Genomic DNA, 23,708 nt, shown 5'->3' with positions numbered 1-23,708 from the left:
ATTTCTAATTTGAAATTATTGTTGATTACTCCTAGCTTTCTGTAGAAGGTTTTAATGTGTTCTACACCAAAGTGACCAGAGGGATGGCACAGCTTGTTAACGAGAGTTGTGGCTATGCTGGTGAAAAAGGTGTTAAGTCTGCTTGCTACCTCCATTTTGTCTGTAATAAGGGATTCACCCTCCTTGATGTTGATGTTGGTGAGTCTGGTTTTAAGTTTCTGGCTGCATCCAGGAAGCTGGTTGCAGAGAATTTTCCAGAGCTCACATGGCTTATTTGTGTTTTCCTCTATTTTGTCGTTGATAAAAAAAAATTTTTTAAGGATTTAATCAGGTTGTTTATCTTATTTCTTCATTTATTGCATTGCTTTTTGAGCGTTGAAAGGAGTGATTATTATTGGGTTATTTATTTAATTTGGTTTTACACTTTTGGTATTCAAAGTATTTTCTGTCTCTGTCTTTTCCATCCATCCATCCATCCATCTTCTTCCGCTTATCTGAGGTCGGGTCGCGGGGGTAGCAGCCTAAGCAGGGAAGCCCAGACTTCCCTCTCCCCAGCCACTTCGTCTAGCTCTTCCCGGGGGATCCCGAGGCGTTCCCAGGCCAGCCGGTAGACATAGTCTTTCCAACGTGTCCTGGGTCTTCCCCGTGGCCTCCTACCGGTTCCCCGTGGCCTCCTACCCTCGGGAGGCGTTCGGATGGCATCCTGACCAGATGCCCGATGGCAGCTAATAGGTCTGGATTGATCCATGATTCAGAGCAGGCTTTGATCCTGACTGTTCTCACGGGAGCCATATCATTTAGTATCGCTAGGAACTCTGTTTTGAAGCGATCCCAAGCATCTTCAACCAGGTTGCTCGCGAGCACAGGGGACCAGTCCCACTCACCTAATTTGAGGTTGAAATTATCACTGGAGTATGTTTTAATGGATCTGGATTGAGCTGTTATGTGGCCATTGGCTTTAGGTTTACTTATTTTGCGCGTGCAGAAGGTTATATAGTGGTCGCTAAGACCACAGATCATGACCCCACTATTTTTAATATTATGCCGGTCTGATGTGAGGATGAGATCTATGGTTGATTGGGTGGAATCACACAACCGTGTAGGTAGTGTTATTAGGTTAAACCCATACTCTTGGGAGAGGTTGAATGAGCCCATGTTTCCTGAATGTTCAGAACATTTTGAAGTTCAAACGGGATCAAATTCAAAATCCAATTTAAAATTTACGATGGAAATGAAAGAAAATAGTCCATGACAAGACTCCAGCCTGCAAAGCTGATCGCAACAGCAATCAGAGAAAGTTGGAGCAAGAGTACAGTTTGTCACGGGTTCAATCCGTGCCTCAGAGACTGCAAGCTGTTATAAAAGCCAGAGGTTGGTGCAACAAAGTGTGTTGGAGTGTTTCTTTGATTTTTGATTTTTCTCCTCAGAAATGAGGGATTCCAGATATTTTTTTACTTTGTTTGAGCTAAAAATTTAACTACCACAATGTTTTAAGATTTAATTTAGTGTTTCTTAACAGCCCCAAAGTTGCCATATTAAATGACTAGAGTTTTGCGTCATGACGGTTATCTGCGTTTTTTTATTTTTTTAAGTGTGTCGTGGAACAATCACTTAAACTTGATCCAAAGGAGCTCCCATGAGCACTAATGAGAGACTGCACTGCCATCAGAGGCGCAGACGACAGCTCAGTCACAACAAGCCTGCTATTCTCAGAGATGGAAGACAAAGTAATAATCCAAATTCACTAAACACAACTTACAAAATATTTGGGTAAATTTCTAAAAGGCACTGACATTAAAGGTCAATTAATTGCTAACTTCGACAAGGTGCAAACCCTCCCGGATTTTCCGGGAGACTCCCGAAATTCAGCGCCTCTTCTGAAAACCTCCCGGGACAAATTTTCTCCCAAAAATCTCCCGAAAGAGCTGGAGGCCACGCCCACTCCAGCTGACTCAATGTTGTGACAATCTTAAACAGGACAATACTGCCATCTACTGTACATAGAATAGAATGTCTGTTCTGAAGCCCAAAGTAAAGAAACCTAACTTCATCACGTCACCTGGTTATTGACTCCAACCCAATATATTACACCGTCGACGAGCAAAACGCTTGCAAGTTCCGGAACGATTGGAAACAAGAATTTCAGTTAATCCAGAAAGACTTTGAAAGGGGAAGGGGTATGTTGCTTGTAAATTTTGTAGAACAGACTTCTCCATTGAGCACGTGAACGGATATACTCAGCCATGAACGGTCAGTCAGCAAAGCACAAAGCGTCTGCAGCGCAGCATCGTTCACAACCCAGTATTATGGCCCACCTCACAAAATGGAGACCCGATGGTGTATCTTATGCTGAGACAAAGATGGCTATGCTGATAGCTGGAAGCAACATCCCGTTCTCATTTGCGGATGTCTACAACAAATCCGTGAAGGATGTTCCCGGATTCGTAGATGGCTCGCCAATACGCAAATGGCACAACAAAGGTTACTCAAGTAGTGAAAGGTAAGTGTTGGTTTTTTAGTTACCCTCAAGCACAGAAACAGTTAGTAGAACAACTGTGTTTTTATTACCGTGTATTTTATAGGTGCTGTCTGAAATGCAACTATTTCTTTTATTTATATATATAATAACATATATATAGCTAGAATTCACTTAGTCAAGTATTTCATACATACATACATATACATATACATATATATATATATATATATATATATATATATATATATATATATATATATATATATATATGAAATATATATGAAATACTCGAGTTGACTGGTTGGGCAAACTCCCATGCACCCTCAAGAACCCTGCCGAGAGTATAGAGCTGGTCCACAGTTCCACGACCAGGACGAAAACCACACTGTTCCTCCTGAATCCGAGGTTCGACTATCCAGCGTAGCCTCCTCTCCAGTACACCTGAATAAACCTTAACGGGAAGCCTGAGGAGTGTGATCCCACGATAGTTGGAACACACCCTCCGGTCCCCCTTCTTAAAGAGAGGGACCACCACCCCGGTCTGCCAATCCAGAGGTACCGTCCCCGATGTCCACGCGATGCTGCAGAGTCTTGTCAACCAAGACAGCCCAACAGCATCCAGAGCCTTAAGGAACTCTGGGCGGATCTCATCCACCCCTGGGGCCTTGCCACCGAGGAGCTTTTTAACTACCTCAGCAACCTCAGCCCCAGAAATAGGAGAGTCCACCACAGATTCCCCAGGCACTGCTTCTTCATAGGAAGACGTGTTGGTGGGATTGAGGAGGTCTTCGAAGTATTCCTTCCACCTATCCACAACATCCGGCAGGGTTCTTGAGGGTGCATGGGAGTTTGCCCAACCAGACTACATGTGCTTTGTGGACTTGGAGAAGGCATTCGACCGTGTCCCTCGGGAAGTCCTGTGGGGAGTGCTCAGAGAGTATGGGGTATCGGACTGTCTTATTATGGCAGTCCGATCCCTGTACGATCAGTGTCAGAGCTTGGTCCGCATTGCTGGCAGTAAGTCGGACACGTTTCCAGTGAGGGTTGGACTCCGCCAAGGTTGCCCTTGTCACCGATTCTGTTCATAACTTTTATGGACAGAATTTCTAGGCGCAGTCAAGGCATTGAGGGGTTCCGGTTTGGTGGCCGCGGGGATTAGGTCTCTGCTTTTTGCAGACGATGTGGTCCTGTTGGCTTCATCTGGCCGGGATCTTCAGCTCTCACTGGATCGGTTTGCAGCCGAGTGTGAAGCGGCCGGAATGAGAATCAGCACCTCCAAATCAGAGTCCATGGTTCTCTCCCGGAAAAGGGTGGAGTGCCATCTCCGGGTTGGGGAGGAGACCCTGCCCCAAGTGGAGGAGTTCAAGTACCTAGGAGTCTTGTTCACGAGTGGGGGAAGAGTGGATCGTGAGATCGACAGGCAGATCGGTGCGGCGTCTTCAGTAATGCGGACGTTGTACCGATCCGTTGTGGTGAAGAAGGAGCTGAACCGGAAGGCAAAGCTCTCAATTTACCGGTCGATCTACGTTCCCATCCTCATCTATGGTCATGAGCTTTGGGTCATGACCGAAAGGATAAGATCACGGGTACAAGCGGCCGAAATGAGTTTCCTCCGCCGTGTGGCGGGGCTCTCCCTTAGAGATAGGGTGAGAAGCTCTGTCATCCGGGAGGAACTCAAAATAAAGCCGCTGCTCCTCTACATCGAGAGGAGCCAGATGAGGTGGTTCGGGCATCTGGCCAGGATGCCACCCGAACGCCTCCCGAGGGAGGTGTTTAGGGCACGTCCAACCGGTAGGAGGCCACGGGGAAGACCCAGGACACGTTGGGAAGACTATGTCTCCCGGCTAGCCTGGGAACGCCTCGGGATCCCCCGGGAAGAGCTAGACGAAGTGGCTGGGGAGAGGGAAGTCTGGGCTTCCCTACTTAGGCTGCTGCCCCCGCGACCCGACCTCGGATAAGCGGAAGAAGATGGATGGATGGATGGATACTCGAGTTGGTGAATTATACGCCACCCCTCTTAACCACGCCCCCAACCCCGCCTCCACCCCGCCACCCCCAACCCCCCGGAATCGGACGTCTCAAGGTTGGGAAGTATGGCTTAAGAACTCACAAAGGTGTGCGATCCATGAATCCACCGACACACAATATCTACAAGTATGACCTCAAGCTCATTGAGGCTCATCCTCAGGCACCATGGATTTTGACTACATTTTATGGCTACAGTGAGACAAAGACCGACCTATTTAGATTGATACATTGATGAACGACACAATAGCCCGCTGCAGCCGAGATAGCGACAAGTATAAAAGGGACAGAAATTCATCAAAAAGCAATAATCAGTACGAGGAGGCAGCTGATCAGCAGCAGCATCCCTTCATTATGTAAATCTTGGGAAGTTTTCTTCCTTCATCATCAAAGACCCTCATTTTGATAAATTATCTGCTCTATGTCTGCGGAGAAACAACAGAACACAAGGTCTGGACTGTTGCTATGGAAACTATGCGAGAGAAACCATTTTAGAAAGAGCAGGCAGCATGGGTGTGTGGGTGTGTGTGTGTGTGTGTGTGTGTGTGTGTGTGTGTGTGTGTGTGTGTGTGTGTGTGTGTGTGCGTGCGTGTCTGCCATCAGGTGGGTGCGTGAGGAGAGCGGCACTGGCAATCAACAGGTGCACTGTTAATATAGGGACCCCCAAATGGGATTGTAAATTAGATTTTTGAATTCGGCCACGTTGGACGCTGGATTAGTGTGCCAAATAATGCTCTTGGTGTCAACCAAGACTGAGTATGAACGTGAAGGTGCTGCACTCCCTGTCACAGCAGCATATGGACCTCATTAGTCTATCACTATGCAATTCTACAATCAAATAGTCCAGCTAGAATGGCAGTCACAGACTCCCGCAAGAGCCCAACAATCTTCATTTGGATCTGCACCAAATTGCACACAATCATAAATAGCCACATTCTGCATAGGCTGAAATTTGTAATTTAAAATTAATGCATTATTCAATGAGGAATTACAATAAATGTCTTCTTGTTCCCCTTTCTCCAGACCTGGGTTTGCAATAGGACGTGAATAATCCGGCTGTTTCTCGCCTAACTTTGAGTCAAACATCTTCAAGTGATCATTAACTGTGCGTCATGAGGAACAATTAAGCAGCAGGCAGTTACTTACTGGTCGTATGACCATTGAATTAATCTCTGGCAAGTCGGAAACTTAGTCATTCGAAACAGTTCATGCAAAATAGACAGATTTACACCTTTAAATCATGCTAAAAAAGGCTTTTGTGCCCGCATATCACTCAGATTTTTCATCACGAGTCATAGAGCATGAATAAATATTAGGGAAACTATACCTTAGCTCTTTGTTCTCTTTCTCAAATTAGCATTCAAAGTACAAACAAAGGCCTTCTATCGCGGTCTTGTTGAATATGCTCAAAAAGTACTCATACACACTGAAATCCTTATATTTTTTCAGTTTACTAAAATAAACAGACCCAATTTCAGAAAGCCCACTATTTTGCATGTTTTGGGTTTCTTATGTTTCAGTGATAAGTGTGTCCCAGCGGGTGTTTTGGTGTAAAATTCTGTTCGGCGGTCCTTGAACGCACCGTAAAAAGGCCTCTGTGACACATTCTTCCGAGTATATAATGATCACTGCACAGTTTGTAGGTTCAATGTTATTATCTTGGTTGCTCACACAGTAATTTGTTTAAGTTTTGATTGGGTATGTCCTTTCTTAACAGGGAAAGATGTTAATGACTCTTGTTTTCATGTTAGCATTAATTAGCATCATGTTAGTGGATTAGTTTATCAAAGTGCAGTTATAAATCGCGTCTTAATCACTTTTAAATTCAAAACTGTCAAGAGTTTCACCGCATCCTGAGTTACAACCCTAGTAACATCGATGTATGAGCTTCAGCAGATGTTTGTGGCTATTCTGAAGTTAAAGGTACTTCCAAAAACAAATACTGTCTTTTGTTAGAGGGAATAAAACAAAAATCACATTTGCAAATGTTTCTGCCTCAAAAAGGCTGGAAAAACAATTTGTCAGTACTTTGGACACATCAAACTTGACTAAATAGAGGAAGTGAAAGTCGGACCAAAGTCACTGTATGTGAACCTGCAGATCATTACCTTCTTCAAGAAGAAAGCTCTGAGGTCTTCCAGCGCCCACGCCTTGTCCAATTTTCGGTAATCAGTCCCACCGTGAACGACAGGATGATTTTAGCCAGCCAAGGAGTACGATGATCCAGCTTCATGTCTCACAGCAGCTTGTCCTGAATAGGGAGGTAAAGATATACTGTATTAATGATAACCGTTTACTATTACCATTTTGAATTAAACTCGTCAAAGGAACGTGATTGATAACCACACTTTAATAAACTCACAAACTGACTGGCGCTACCTCGCCGGATGAAATGCTTACACCAAGAGACATTGAAGACTTTCCCCATTACGCAACGACAAAACAGATTGCTGTCTGAGCAACAAACATATTCAACTTACAACAGAGTGATCGTTCTATACTCAGAAGAATACGTACCAGAGGTGTTTCATGGTGCATTCCAGAACAGATTAGAGTAGGACACCGCAACTCCCACCAAAAATAATAATAAAGCAATAGATTGGCTTCAATAGATCCGGCTTCAGAACTAACCACTCCACTGACACAAGCCGCCTCTATCCGACCGACCACATCAAATATGAGGTGGACCGGGGCAAATACTGCGGCATGGTCATGCTGGACCTTCAGAAGGCCTTTGACACCGTTAACCACGCTATACTGTTGGATCAGCTCAGAGCTATCGGATTCGATAAAACCTCATTGAGCTGGATGCAATCTTAATTGGAGGGGAGGAAACAAGTAGTAGAAGTGAACAGCAGCATGTCCCCTCCCTCTCAGTAAGCTCTGGAGTCCCCCAAGGCAGTATACTAGGGCCTTTACTGTTCCTAATATACGTAAATGACATGCCATCAGCAACATGCGACTGTGAATTGTTCCTGTTTGCGGATGACTCGGCCCTGCTGGTATCCGGCAAGGACAAGTCACAGGTGGAAAAAATCCTTAGTGCTGAACTCCTTGGTATTTGTACCTGGCTCGCTGACAACAAGCTATCCATACACTTAGGTAAAACAGAATCCATCCTATTTGGGTCCCGAATCAATCTCAAGAAAGTCAGTGACTTCACTATAAAAGTGGGTGACATTCTTATCACCAGGAAAGATGAGGTCACCTACCTAGGTTCAATTATAGAGGCTAATCTTTCCTGTGATAAAACGGCAACCAAGGTAATCAAAAAGGTCAACCAAAGAACGAGATTCCTCTACAGAATCTCCTCTCTGGTCAACAAAAGCACCTTGAAGATTCTAGCGGGAACACTCACTCAACCCTTTTTCGATTACGCTTGCACCTCCTGGTACCCCAGCACCTCCAAAACCCTCAAATCTAGACTCCAAACATCCCAGAACAAGGTAGTCAGGGTACCTCCAGACCTCCACCCCAGATCACACCTCACTCCTACCCACTTCTCCAAAGTGGGCTGGCTCAGGGTGGAGGACAGAGTAAAACAACTTGCACTGAGCCTAGTCTATAAAATACGCTACACCACCCTTTTACCGAAGTACATGTCAAACTACTTCCATAACGTAAATGACCGCCATAAGCACAACACCAGGGGGAGCTCCACAAACCATGTTAAACTCAGATTCCGATCTAAAAAAGGTCTAAACTCATTCTACTTCTATGTCACATCAATGTGGAATGCACTCCCAACAGGTATAAAAGTTAGTGCATCTCTATCCTCCTTCAAAACTGCACTGAAACGCCACCTGGCAACTTCAACCCTTGACTAACACCATCCCCCCACCACATCCCATCTCCCCGGATTGTAAATAACCAAATGTAAATAATCTAATTATTTCTAATATATATACTTGTTCTTATGCTATCTGAACTCACTATGTTCTCTGCTCGCTGTACATATCCTACTAAGGCAGACCTACACTGTTTCAATGTCCATTTCTCTGATGATGCAATTGTTTATGACTGAAGTGATGATATCAACCAAACCCTCCTTATCCCACCCCCCGGATTGTAAACAATGTAAATAATTCAATGTATGTACTCTGATGATTAACTTGTGTGATGACTGTATTATGCTGATAGTATACTGTATATTTGTTCTATGAATTGATTAACGTGGACCACGACTTAACAAAGTTGAAAAACTTATTCGGGTGTTACCATTTAGTGGTCAATTGTACGGAATATGTACTGAACTGTGCAATCTACTAATAAAAGTTTCAATCAATCAATCAATTGTATTTGTTAGCCACTTTTTATTTAAATAAATCTTAAAGTGCAACAGTACAAACCAATATTTAAGATAATAAAATACTATCCATTAAAACAGATAATATCATAAGACTAGAACACTATCAGTGAAACATAGTAAAAAAAACATGCAAAATTGTGGCTTTTCCAAAAGTGTGCTTATTTATTTTGGTTATTTAAAAAAAACGTGCTGTGTATAAGTACTTTTCAAACATATTCGATAATACCGCGATAATAACCGTGATCATTTTGGTCACGATAACGGAACCCTCCAACCACTATTAGTCACACAATGAGAAAATTCAGATTTCCATCCATCCATCCATTTTCTGCCGCTTATTCCCGTTCGGGGTCGCAGGGGGCGCTGGCGCCTATCTCAGCTACAATCGGGCGGAAGGCGGTGTACACCCTGGACAAGTCGCCACCTCATCGCAGGGCCAACACAGATAGACAGACAACATTCACACTCACATTCACACACTAGGGCAACACTAAATTCAGATTTCACAGCAGCAAAAAGAATCATGAAAAAAATACAACAACAAAAAACACAAAACAGTGTGAGAGAGTCTAGAGCAGATCTGGGCAAATTAAGGCCCTGGGGCCACATGCAGCACGATAAGCTTTTCAATCTGCCCCGCCAGACATTACCAAAAATTTTTTTTTAGATCTTTAAGATGGAAAGTGTAGCTGCCATTATGGTGTGCAGTAATTTTTTCTAATGACCACAAGTCTTCAACTATACAAATTATATCAATGGTTGGAATCTGTGCTTTTGGATGATATACCAGTTACTATGGTAATCTAATTAGTTACTATGGTAATCTAATTAGTTACTATGATAATCTATGGCACAGCAGCTCAGACGAGGCGCCAAACAGTGTGGGCGGGAAGCGTTTCCACAGACGCGGAAGGAGACTTTCACAACCAAGTTCTAAAGTTTAGTGATGTATCAGATTGTAGGTGGGTTTATTTTGTACCCTTCGTGTTCATACTTTCCTGTTTGTTGCATCTGCGTTGCGTTTCACTTGATTGTAAAATGTGTCGATCGAAAAGTGTGACGGTCATATTTGGCAATATTCAGTGTTTTATACTTCATAGAAAAATGTAAAATTCCATAACGTTTAAGGCGGTCTGTCATAACGTTTTTAGCATTCAATCAGACATTAGTGAGGTTTTGTATTAGTTTTCCTAAAAAATATGCCGGCCCCCAGACACATTTTTTTTCTCTAAATGTGCCCCCCCTTCCCGAGTCAAAATAATTGCCCAAGCCTGGTCTAGAGTATGTACATATTTACACGAGGCAATGGGAATGGGCAGCAGTAATGTACACCTGCATATGAATAATAAACACTATGTATGCAGATGTGATGGGCAACTGTTCATGACTACATAAATTTGCAGCAACATTTGCGAAACAAAACCAAAAAAAAAGCCGCCCATAAATATTTTGTATCGTTTAAAAGCAGTGGTGGATGAACGAGGGATGTGCGTATTGACGAGTATCAGACGATTTTCGTAAAAAAGTACGGATCATCATTGCCGACTAATGTCTCTTAATACCGATCACAAACGCTGAACCCCTCTGGCTGACACTGTATTTTTAGTCCCCTTGGCTGACAAGTGGCCAGGAACATGTGTCGCCGTACATTTACAAACCCCGTTTCCATGTGAGTTGGGAAAATGTTGTTAGATTTAAATATAAACGGAATACAATAATTTGCAAATCCTTTTATACCCATATTCAATTGAATGCACTACAAAGACAAGATATTTGATAATCAAAGTCATAAACTTGTGGGTTGATGGTTGAAAGGGTAAAAAGTGGTGCAAAATTCTGAGAATTTTGTGCATTGTATAACTATGAAGACATTAATTCATTTGAATAGGAATTTCCTACAAAAACAGTCATCAGGCTCGGGCTCTTTCTGTGTTGAGTTTGCATGTTCTCCCCGTGACTGTGTGGGTTCCCTCCGGGTACTTCGGCTTCTTTCCACTTCCAAAGACATGCACCTGGGGATAGGTTGATTGGCAACACTAAATTGGCCCTAGTGTGTGAATGCGAGTGTGAATGTTGTCGGTGTACCCCGCCTTCCGCCCATGTGCAGCTGAGATAGGCTCCAGCACCCCCCGCGACCCCGAAAGGGACAAGCGGTAGTAAATGGATGAATAGATAACTATGAATACGTCAACTAATTTGAATAGAAATTTCGTAGAAATATGGGAATTTTGGGAAAAAGTCATTCTTAAAAAATGTGTAATACAATAATTGTTCTAAATGATATGTATCGGTTGGAGTTATAATTTTTCAAAACGGTTAAACTGTTGATATACTAACAGTTCAAATTTAAATGGGTATTTCAAGATTCCTGGAATTTCTAAAAAAAAAAAAAAAACGTCACGAAAACGATTTGTGCAGGAAAAAAAAGGTTGTTTTGTTGTCCCACTTAAAAAGAATGTTTTGGAGGTGGAATGGTAAAAACGATGTGGATTGCGAAAACTTTCCAGGTTTAGTTTAGTTTATTATTTTCTCTTTGGTCAGTGGTCAACAAAATACACAGTTTTACATAAACTGTTGTACATTCATAAATTGACAATGTTTCAGACTGAAAGGGTTTAGCTAAAGTTGAGCACTTATTTCGTCGAACCCTATAAAAATCTCAAATACAAGATGAGCTTCCTGAAAATATAAAAATTTCCTTTACACAACAAAAACACTTATCAATTATATACACAGTGAAGACGTAAAATATCCCTGTACATGTGTTAGTTATACATTTGTACCAATAATATACTATATATAAACAATTATACTTCCATTGTTATTTATATCCCACATTTACTCTGTAATTAACATTGATCAAAGTATAAACTACTGTGTTGATTCAAAAGTGATATATTTTTCCAAAACATTGGTCTTAAAGTTTTTTGTTTTTTTTTAAATGTGTGAATGAAACTGGAACATTAAGGAATCTTCCAAGCTGTTCCACAGATGAACCCCCCTGACAGAAACACATCTTTTTAAACTCGTTCTATGTTTGCTTTCGAGGTTGAGGTAACAATAGGGTTTTGTAATTTCCCGGAGTTTTTTTGATAATGGTAGTTTAATTTTTCAAGGTGAGGAGAGTGTTTGGATGGTGGAACGGCTGAATCGGTTGAGAAATGAGGGAATTGTGCAAGTTCGAAAAATGGCCCATTCATTTTCAATGAGAAAGAATAATTAACCCGCAATTCCGGGGAATCTAGGATTATTTTTTGTTTTGTTTTGTTTTGTTTGAAAAGCTCTCGTTTTGATACTTGAACGTTTATGATCGAATGGAATAATAAGAAATCGTTTTTGGTAGAGAATTCCGATAACATCGGACTGCCGATATCATCGGCCGATAAATGCTTTAAATTGTAATATCGGAAATTATCGGTATCTGTTTCAAAAAGTACAATTTATGACTTTTTAAAACGCTGCTGTGTACATGGACGTAGGGAGATGTACAGCGCGCCAATAAACCTTAAAGGCACTGCCTTTTTGTGCCGGCCCAATCACATAATATCTATGGCTTTTCACACACACACGCACGCACGCACGAGAATGCAAAGCATACTTGGTCAACAGCCATACAGGTCTCACACTGAGGGTGGTATAAACAACTTTAACACTGTTACAATTATGGCCACACTGTGAACCCACACCAAACAAGAATGACAAACACATTTCGGGAGAACATCCGCACTGTAACACAACATTAACAAAACAGAACAAATATCCAAAAACCCTTGCAGCACTAACTCTCCCGGGAAACTACAATATACACCCTCAACCTCCTCATGCTCTCTCAGGGAGAGCATGTCCCAAATTCCAAGCTGCCGTTTTGAGGCATGTTAAAAAAAAATTATGCACTTTGTGACTTCAATAATAAATATGTCAGTGCCATGTTAGCATTTTTTTCCATAACTTGAGTTGATTTATTTTGGAAAACCTTGTTACATTGTTTAATGCATCCAGCCGGGCATCACATCAATATTAGGCATAATAATGTGCTAATTCTGCGACATATATCGGTATCGGTCGATATCGGAATCTGTAATTAAGAGTTGGACAATATCGGAATATCGGATATCAGCAAAAAAGCCATTATCGGACATCTCTACTTTTTGGTGAAGAATCCTATACAGTATGGGTGAATGTTTGGGCATTCACACAATAGTTTAAATATTGTGGTGAGATTGTTAAAATGTCATTGAAAAATGTACAGTTATTACATGTGAAGTTGAAGGTTCAAAGTGTGAGAGTGTTTTTGGCCTCATTATGCTAACTTTCATTGAACTAAGTCATTCACCAGAAGGGCCCGCCACACTTACAGCTATCATGTGTAGCTTGAATGGAGGTCTTACTCCGGCAGAAAGAATAAAGCATTAATATAAATATTGCAGCCCATTAAGAACACGTTCAATCCCTGGTGTCCAAGTTCTCTTTTGCTGCAGCTAACACGGACTTGATAAAAGATGCAAAAGCGGGCAAGCAGGCGTACATTCAAGGGCACATCAAACCTTGACAAGAATTCATGACTCAATAATCCTTGTCAGATGAAAAGGGAAGATAACGGGTGGCTTTGCCTTCGGGGTCTTTATGGTGTTGACTGGCCTCATTTTTAATCACTAAGCATTAATATCACATTTTAAAACCACATGATTGCCATTTAAGGCTAATATTTCTATTTTTTTCCATTCCGGCTGGTTATTCTTTTTTTTTTTTTTTCAACAAGAAAAAATGTGCCTGAGCTGTCATATATGATGACTACATCAGTAGCCGCCAGGGGCCAAAAAAAAAACACTTTTGGAGTTTGCGTTCAAACCAAAGTGAAATAAAAACTATATAACCATCTTAAGAGTTTTACTGTACCAATAAAGTAATGGTGTTGTCCCATCCATCCATTTTCTACCGCTTGTCCCTTTCGGAGTTGCTGGAGCCTATGTCAGCTGCATTCGGGCCAATGCCAACATTTTGGTACCGGTACCAAAATTATTTTGATACTTCTCTATAAAAAAGGGGACCACAGAAAATGGCATTATTGTCTTTAAAACAACAAATATTAGGAGAAATTAAACATATGTTTTTTATTGCAAGTTTGTCCTTAAATTAAATAGTGAACATACAAGACAACTTGTCTTTAAGTAGTAAGTAAACAAACAAAGGCTCCTAATTTAGTCTGCTGACGTATGCAGTTATATATTGTGTCATTTTCCATTCTATTAATTTATCCAAAATTATTAAGGACAAGTGATAGAAAATGAATTATTAATCTACTTGTTCATTTACTGTTAATATCTGCTTACTTTCTCTTTTAACATGTTCTATCTAAACTTTTAACTTTTAAAATGTATTAATCATTTATTATTATGTTGTTTGAATGCTTTACATTAGTTTTTTCGATGATACCACAAATTTGGGTATCAATCCGACACCAAGTAAATAGAGAATCATAAATTGGTCATATTAAAAGTCCTCATGTGTCCAGGGACATATGTCCCGAGTTTATAAACATTATATACATTTAGAAAAAAACGAAAGATGATGATGTGATGCCAAAAAAACAGGCGTAATCGTAGTAGTGTCAACAAAATACGCTCTTGTACTTGGTATCATTACAGCGGATCCACCAATGACATTTGTTTACATTTTGACGCCGCTGAGCTACGGTGTGTAGTGAAGCATGTTTAGCTATTCCTCGTCCTGCAGGGATGATACGTGTAAGAAACTTACTTTTTCGCCATGGAAGCGAGGATTAGTGATTTAGAAGTAGCTAAAACACTGCCGACTGGCGCTGGACTTTAGCTTCTGGCGAGCTAGCCATGTCTTAATGCACCTCTTCCTGAGGGCGTTTCAGTGTTACAACTTCACCTTTATCTTTACATTTTAAGCCAAAATGCGTCCGTTCTCCATTTTCTGTCTACACACTGTGTCTATTTGTAAGTACTCCGTGATTGTGCACTGCCGAACATGCTCCTCTGCTCGTAAACCATCAACGACACGGCGATGGGGGCATCATAGTACTGAATATGATTCATTAGTATCGTGGTACTATACGAATACCGGAATACCGTATAACCCTATGAAGTACTGTGGTACTAAAGAAGTAAAAAAGGTATTAAACTGCCTTTGAAAAATAATGGTGTAAGCTTCTTTTTTTTTTTTCATGGACATGATGGTGACATTGCTGGTAATATGAACTGAGGCGAATGCAAGTTAACACACACAGCACCTACAAGCCGAAACATTGTGGAAACAGAAGTGAGAGAATGGACGCATTTTGCCTTAAAAAGTAACAATAAAAGGGAAGCTGTAGGGTACCATGTTTGATTCCTGCTTCCACCATTCTAGTCACTGCTTGAGACACACTATACCCACCTGCTCCTAGTACCACCCACACCGGTTTAAAGTTAAGTTAAAGATAAAGTCCCAAATATAGTCGCTCGCACACACACACACACACACACACACACACACACACACACACACACACACACACACACACACACACACACACACACACACACACACACGCGTTTAGTGAAATTATCCTCTTCATTTGACCCATACCCATGTTCACCCCCTGGGAGGTGAGGGGAGCAGTGAGAAGCAGCGGCAGCCACGCTCGGGAATCATTTGGTGATTTAAACCCTAATTCCAACCCTTGATTCTGAGTGCCAAGCAGGGAGGCCATGGGTCCTATTTTTTATAGTCTTTGGTATAACTCGGCTGGGGTTTGAACTCACAACCTTCCAGTCTCAGGGCGGACACGCTAACCACAACGCCACTGAGCAGCAATGTAGTTTAAAGATTTAGGTCATGGGTTTCAAACATAGCTAGCTAGCGGCTGATATCCTTGGCCAGCGTGTTAGCTACATTTAAGTCACTAATCCTCTCCTCGATGGGGACAAACTATGTTTCTTACAAATGTCATAGGACGAGGAATAGCTAAACATGCTTCACTACACATGGTCGTAGGACACAGTAAGGTAGCATTCCTGAATGTAAACAAATGGGCACATGTATACATATATCGACTGTAATGATACCAAATACAAGAGCCGTGTATATTCGATATTTTTGATTATCACAAAGTGTGTTGTTATTTTTTCAATCGTTCATAAATTCAGGAAATGCATCTCTGTATTAGAACACTTTACAGTATTTTTCGGACTATAAGTCGCAGTTTTTTTCAGTTTGGCCGGGGATGCAACTTATACTCAGGAGCAACTTATGTGTGAAATTATCAAAAAATTACCATAAAATATTAAATAATATTATTTAGCTCATTCACGTAAGAGACTAGACATATAAGATTGGGCGGCATAGCTCGGTTGGTAGAGCGGCCGTGCCAGCAACTTGAGGGTTGTAGGTTCGATTCCCGCTTCCACCATCCTAGTCACTGCCGTTGTGTCCTTGGGCAAGGCACTTTACCCACCTGCTCCCAGTGCCACCCACACTGGTTTAAATGTAACTTAGATATTAGGTTTCACTATGTAAAGCGCTTTGAGTCACTAGAGAAAAGCGCTATATAAATATAATTCACATCAGATTTACCAATTAGGAGTGACAGATTGTTTGGTAAACGAATAGCATGTTCTATATGTTATAGTTATTTGAATGACTCTTACCATAATATGTTACGTTAACATACCAGGCACCTTCTCAGTTGGTTATTTATGTGTCATATAACGTACACTTATTCAGCCTGTTGTTCACTATTCTTTATTTATTTTAAATTGCCTTTCAAATGTCTATTCTTGGTGTATACGTATGTTATATGTTATGGTTGTTTGAATGACTCTTACCATAATACGTTACGTTAACATACAAGGCACCTTCTCAGTTGGTTATTTATGTGTCATATAATGTACACTTATTCAGCCTGTTGTTCACTATTCTTTATTTATTTGAAATTGCATTTCAAATGTCTATTCTTGGTGTTGGGTTTTATCAAATAAATTTCCCTAAAATATGCGACTTATACTCCAGTGCGACTTATGTTGTTTTTTTTTTTCTTTATTATGCATTTTCGGCAGGTGCGACTTATACTCCGAAAAATACGGTAATTATGATCTAAATTAATTATGAGAACTTTATGATCAATCCATGATTCTGTATTCTACATATCCTACGAAGTCAGACCTACACTGTTTCAATGTCCATTTCTCATACTATTGTTGATGACTGAAGTGCTGATATCAACCAAACCTAACCCCCCCCTGCCCCAACCCCCTCCACATCCCACTCCCCGGATTGTACATAATGTAAATAATTCAATGTATATACTCTGATGATTAACTTGTGTGATGACTGTATTATGCTGATAGTATATATTTGTACCATGAATTGATTAACGTGGACCCCGACTTAATCAAGTTGATAAACGTATTGGGGTGTTACCATTTAGTGGTCAATTGTACAGAATATTTACTGTCCTGTGCAATCTACTAATAAAAGTCCCAATCAATCAATCAATCAATCAATCTGTAACTACTTGGTATCGGATCCATACCCAAATTGTATGTAAAGAGAAGAATAAGTGATCTTTACATTTTAACAGAAGTGCAGATAGAACATGATAAATCAAAGTAAGCAGATATTAACAGTAAATGATCGTTTAGATTAATAATCCATTAATGTGTTATAAAATCCATACCACTTGTCCGTCATAATTTTGACAAAATAGAACGAGAAATGACACATTAAGTTACTGCACACGTCAGCAGTCGAATTAAGAGCCTTTGTAGCCCGTTAGCTTACTTAACACTAAAAGATTGATTGATTGATTAAAACTTTTATTAGTAGATTGCACAGTACAGTACATATTCCGTACAATTGACCACTAAATGGTAACACCCGAATAAGTTTTTCAACTTGTTTAATTCGGGGTCCACGTAAATCAATTCATGGTAAAAGAGGAGTAGTCTGGATTGTTCATCATCTTATTTAAATGTCAAAACTGTTCTTTGGTTGCAATAAGAAACATACGTTTCATGTATCATAACATATATTGTTAAAATAAAACCTATAATTAAAGGTTTTGTGTACCCTTTTACTTTTAAAAGTTTCGAAAATGTACTATGTTGATACTGGTACCAACACATTGGAATCGGGACAACACTAAACTATCTGTAATAATATTTTCCAAATAGTTTTGCAGAGGGACTGAGATAGAATCCAAACTTAAAATATATACTTGGAAAAATATTTCTTAGTCTTCACATTATTTGAATTATCAAAGCTTCTCAGTTGGACAGTCCCCACCTCTACAAAGCTAGCTCAGTATTACAAAGCCCAAGATAAAACTTACATTGTGTCAAGTAGTCGATCTATCCAAACTGAAAAATGTCAAAAATGATGAAGGTCCAACATCCACCCAAAGCAGAAATATAACCGAATAAATTAAAATGGGAAGAAGAAAAACCTAGAGTAATTTCTAACAATTAACCACAGGTGGGACGCTAGCAAGTGAACCGGAAGTAAAGATGCAAAATTGGAGTAGATTGGACAGATTTTCAAATTAAAACAGGAACTCGAAATCAATCATAATTAACAAACACGCCACTCATTTTTAAAGAGCATATACATATTTGAAATAAAGTTAGCAACCGAATTTATTCAAATGTAGTAACATAAGTGTGTGGATATAATATTGCATGATAAAAATATTTTTTTGCTGATTTATTTAAACATTTTAACATAACTCAACATTGGTAACTTTGCTAGAAGTTTTTGCAAGCTGTAGTTTTCCAGGTTACCAGTGTGTGTGTACGTGCGTACGTGTGTGTGTGTGTGTGTGTGTGTGTGTCTGTGTGTGTGTGTGTGTGTCAGTGATAGGTAGAAAAGTCCTGACTAGCTTTAGGAGAAGTTGTTCGACACCACATGTTGGTCTAAAAATGTCTCGACCCCAAATATAAGACAACTTTTTTTTAATCAGACTTGATTTGATCACCCATGCAAGTGTGTGCATGCGTGTGTGTTAGTGACAGGAGGAAAAGCTCCGACTGGCTTAAGGAAAAGTTGTTTGATGCCACACTTTGGTCCAGAAACGTCTACACCCTGAATATGAGACAATTTGTAAGGTTCAAAAGTGGTCACCGGTCACCTCAGTATGTGTGTGTGTGTGTGTGTGTGTGTGTGTGTGTGTGTGTGTGTGACAAGAAGAAAAGCTCTGACTAGTTTAGGGAGAAGTTGCTTGACGCCACGTGTTGGTCTAAAAATGTCTAGACCTTGAATATAAGACTTGAAAGGTATAAACATTTTATTGTCAACTATGAGTGTGTGTGTGTGTGTGTGTGTGTGTGTGTACCAAAATGGATGCATGGATGATACAGCAGAGATTGGGAGAATGTCATGTGATCAGATGAAACCAAAATAGAACTTTTTGGTACAAACTCAACTCGTCGTGTTTGGAGGAAGAGGAATACTGAGTAGCATCCCAAGAACACCATACCCACTCTGAATCATGGGGGTGGAAACATCATGCTTTGGGGCTGTTTTTCTGCTAAGACGACAGGACGATTGATCCGTGTTAAGGAAAGAATGAAGATTTTTTTTTTTTTTTATCATGAGATTTTCAGCCAAAACCTTCCATCAGTGAGAGCTTTGAATGGTTGACCAAATACTTACTTTCCACCATAATTTACAAAGAAATTATTTAAATTTCCTACAATGTAAATTCCTGGATTTTTTTTTCACATTCTCTCTCTCACAGTTGTAGTGTACCTATGAGGAAAATTACAGCCCTCTGTCATCATTTTAAGAGGGAGAACTTGCACAATCGGTGGCTGACTAAATACTTTTTTGCCCCACTGTATATATAATATATGTTATATATTATTTAACATATATTAGACCCTTGAATATAAGATACTTTCTCTAATTCAGAATTGTTATTCGGGTAAGTCACTGGTGTGTGTGTGTGTGTGTGTGTGTGTGTGTGTGTGTGTGTGTGTGTGTGTGTGTGTGTGTGTGTGTGTGTGTGTGTGTGTGTGTGTGTGTGTGAGGGACATGAAGAAAAGCGCTGACTTGCTTGGGGAAAATGTCAAGACCCCGAATATACGACAAGTTGTGTTGTTTATAGTACCATCTGAATACATATGGTCATAATAGTGACATACCGAAACAAAAATGCCAAAGTACAAATTCCTGTATTTGGGCACACACGTCTCTGAAGGTGACGCTGGAACGCCGGCAAGTTTCTGTTCATACCTCAGTGTGATGAATCACCCTGATGTGCAAGTACCTCCAAATTACACAGGTCTCAAAGTCATATTCTTTCCAAGTGAGGAGCCAGGAGGAAACATCAGTGGAGGAGGAGAAGCCACAAGGGGAGGGAAAGGTGTGCTTCAGATGATTGGGTGGGAGAGTCAATGAAGACGACAGGTGTGCATGTGGGGAGGGGGCCTGGGGGGGTTGAGACCACCTGCTCGGCGCCCCGTGACAATGTCGTCGCAAGCCAACACCTGAGCGCCTGTCACACACGATGGATGGAATGCAGCCGAGTGGAAACACCCGCGAGTGCACCTGAGCGGTGAACACTTTCAAGCCGAGGTAACTATGTATTCTTCTCACATGGGGGTCATGGACATTTTGCACTTCCTCCACTCTGAAGCTGCTCTCGCCAAAGTGGCCATTTTTCTGTTGACCACCGGCTCATTTTAAACAGGCTCCACTGAAGCAAAACAGCAAAAAGGCGCAATGTAATGAGAGGAAGGTGGTAATGTTAAAGGCCTACTGAAACCCACTACTACCGACCACGCAGTCTGATGGTTTATATATCAATGATGAAATATTAACATTGCAACACATGCTAATACGGCCGGTTAAGTTTACTTATTTGCCATTTTAAATTTCCCGCGAGGTATCGTGTTGAAAACGTCACAGAATGATGACGCGTGCGCGTGACGTCACAGACTGTCAGGAAATATTAGCGCAGCACCACTCACGGCTAAAAGTAGTCTGCTTTAAACGCATAATTACACAGTATTTTGGACATCTGTGTTACTGAATCTTTTGCAATTTGTTCAATTAATAAAGGAGATTATAAAGAACAATGCTGTTGGTGGAAAGCGGTGTATTGCAGCTGTCTTTAGCACTGAGACACAGCCAGTGTTTCTTTGTTTTTAACACAGAGCGGTAAAGTGAACGTTTCTCTACGTCAACCAGCATGTTTTTGGATGGGAAAATTGTGATATATATCTTACCGGAGACATCATTGGATTATTCGTCCTCCTGCAGTAGCGGTTTAAAAGGCAGCTGTGAGCTGGGCTCCTCGGCTTCTCTCTGAGACACTGCGTGTTCACCGCAGCCATTCGACCTCGAGGTATGTCTTTACAATCTCACTAAAACACTATTAAAACAATAAGCAGATAAGGGATCTTCCAGAATTATCGTAGTAAATGTGTTTAATTACATCTGAAACGCTCACACTGCCGCCGCCCGGAGCAGTCGCTTTTTATTCAATTTTTATTTTTTTCTAGTCCTTCGCTATCAATATCATCATCCACGAATCTTTCATCCTCGCTCAAATTAATGGGGAAATTGTCGTTTTCTCGGTACGAATAGCTCTTGCCACTGGAGGCTCCCATTAAAAACAATGTGAGGACGTGCGGAGCCCTCACCCTTGTGACGCCATCGTCTGCGACTTCCGGTAAAGGCAAGGCTTTATTATCAGCACCAAAAGTTGCGAACTTTATTGTCGGTGTTCTCTACTAAATCCTTTCAGCAAAAATATGGCAATATCGCGAAATGATCAAGTATGACACATAGAATGGACCTGCTATCCCCGTTTAAAAAAGAAAATCTAATTTCAGTAGGCCTTTAAAACTAAGAAAAAATGTAAACCGGGGTGTCAAACTAAATTTCGATGGGAGGCCACATGGAAAAAAATCTCCGGAGTGGGCCGGACTGGTACAATCATGGCACGATAACTTAGAAATAAAGAAAATTTCAGATTGTTTTTTGTTTAAAAATACACAAAATGCACATTCTGAAAATGTACAAATCACAAATGTTTTTTTTTGCACTTACATGTTGCAGTTAATAGTATTCTATCTTTGTCGTTATCTATACTTTCTGAATAAATGATGTGATAATATTCATCAGTCAACTCATTGGTGTTTTTCAATCTATGAAGATAAAAAAAATATAAAATTTAAATTACAGGATGTTAGGTAGTTTGCTCATTTTCCTCGACTGGTGTACAAAGATAGGTTTGTTTTTTGTTTTTTTACATATGTAGCATCATTTACAAAAAAAACAAAAAATTGCTATTGCGACATCTAGTGGACACATTAACAACAGCAGTTCATTTACTTCAAAAAGTTCAGCTCATTTTATTCTTAGCAAACTCATCCTGTGGGCCAGGAAAAACCTGTTTGCGGGCCTGATTTAGCCCGCGGGCCGTACGTTTGCTGTAAACCAATTACATTTTTAATCATATTATCACACTCATGATTTTAGATTAATCACAATTAATTGCAATAAATTGCTAAAATTTTTACACAAAGCAATTTTATTGTCAAAATGTTACAAACAAAATGATTTGTTTTATGTTTAATTGTCTGATATCCTTAAAAAATATTATTGAAAATAATATGAATTTTTTTTTTAAACTTGTTTACAAATTTAAATAAACCAAATTTGTTTTAAGATGTATTAAAGTTCCTACTATTATTCAGTATTACATTAATTTGCTTCATCACTTATAGAACAAAGCTAAAAGCATATAATACAGTATTTTTAAAATAGATTAAAGAAAAAAAAAGAGCAAAAATAAATGTAATGAGAAAAAATTCCAAAGATAATACTAATTACTAGTGGACAATGATGAAATTGTTTGATCAGATTGATCACACTTGGAATTTTTGATTAATAATAATTAAGCAGTAAACTACTTGCACAATTGTTAAAAAACAACCATTTTTACACAAAGCAATTTTTTAGTCAGGATGTTACAAATGAACATTAAAAAAAAAAAAAGGGTTCGATGTACATAAAAATATTAAATTATTGGAGGGACAAGCGGTAGAAATGAATGGATGGATGAAATTAATATGACAAAAGATTTTTACTTTTTTTTTTAATTAATCTAATTTTTTGGGGGGATGCATCATTTTTACTATTATTATTAAGTATTACAGTAATTTGCTTAATCACTTATAAAACAAAGCAAGTAGCCTACAATACAGTATTTATAAAAATAGATTAAACTAGAGGAAAAACAGCAAAAATCCATAATGTAATGAGAAAAACTTTACATGTTAATAATAAAAACTAATATATAGGAAAACAAATTATTTAAGATTAATCACACATGATTTTTGATTAAGCATGATTAATCTCAGTAAATTACTTTCTTGTATAGTTTTAAATTACTTTTAAACAATACTCTATTATTGTAAGAATGTCACAAATGAATAAAAATTGTTTTTATTCAATATCCATCAAAAACTGTATATATATATATATTATATATATATATAATTTTTAAATTATACAGCAATTTGCGTTATCTATAATACAAAGCTTGTAACCTATAATACGATATTTAAAAATAGTTTAAACGGAAAACAGAGTAAAAAATGCATAATATAATGAGGTTTCTTAATGTCAATACTAATAAGTAATGATAATTAGTGTTGTCAAAGAAACAAATTATTCAGTTATTACCACCGTTATTAAAACTATTATTGAAATTTGAATAAAAAATGCTTTTATTCTTTTAAAGTTGACAAATCAATTTTTTTTTCCGAATGTATCAATACTATAATCATTATTGAGTATTTTAGTAGTTTGCTTCATTAATTAAAATACAAAGCTACTAGCCTATAATACAGTATTTTAAAAATGGATTTAAACTAAAAA

The 23,708-nt window shown here is 39.4% G+C and overlaps 1 protein-coding gene across 8 annotated transcripts in view; it reads right to left on the bottom strand.

The window, feature by feature from the left end:
• The window catches only part of gphnb (gephyrin b), a 622,746-nt gene that overhangs the window by 520,969 nt on the left and 78,069 nt on the right, over positions 1-23,708 (bottom strand). For all 8 annotated transcript variants that reach the window (XM_061885720.1, XM_061885721.1, XM_061885723.1 and 5 more), the window contains exon 4: positions 6,613-6,755. The gene's annotated coding sequence lies outside the window, so the exon portion shown is untranslated. The remainder of the gene's footprint in view (positions 1-6,612; positions 6,756-23,708) is intronic.

Source organism: Nerophis ophidion, linkage group LG24, assembly GCF_033978795.1.
Source record: "Nerophis ophidion isolate RoL-2023_Sa linkage group LG24, RoL_Noph_v1.0, whole genome shotgun sequence".
Taxonomy (NCBI): domain Eukaryota; kingdom Metazoa; phylum Chordata; class Actinopteri; order Syngnathiformes; family Syngnathidae; genus Nerophis; species Nerophis ophidion.
Note: the sequence above shows the minus strand (reverse complement) of the source record. Positions and strands in the feature narration are given on the sequence as shown.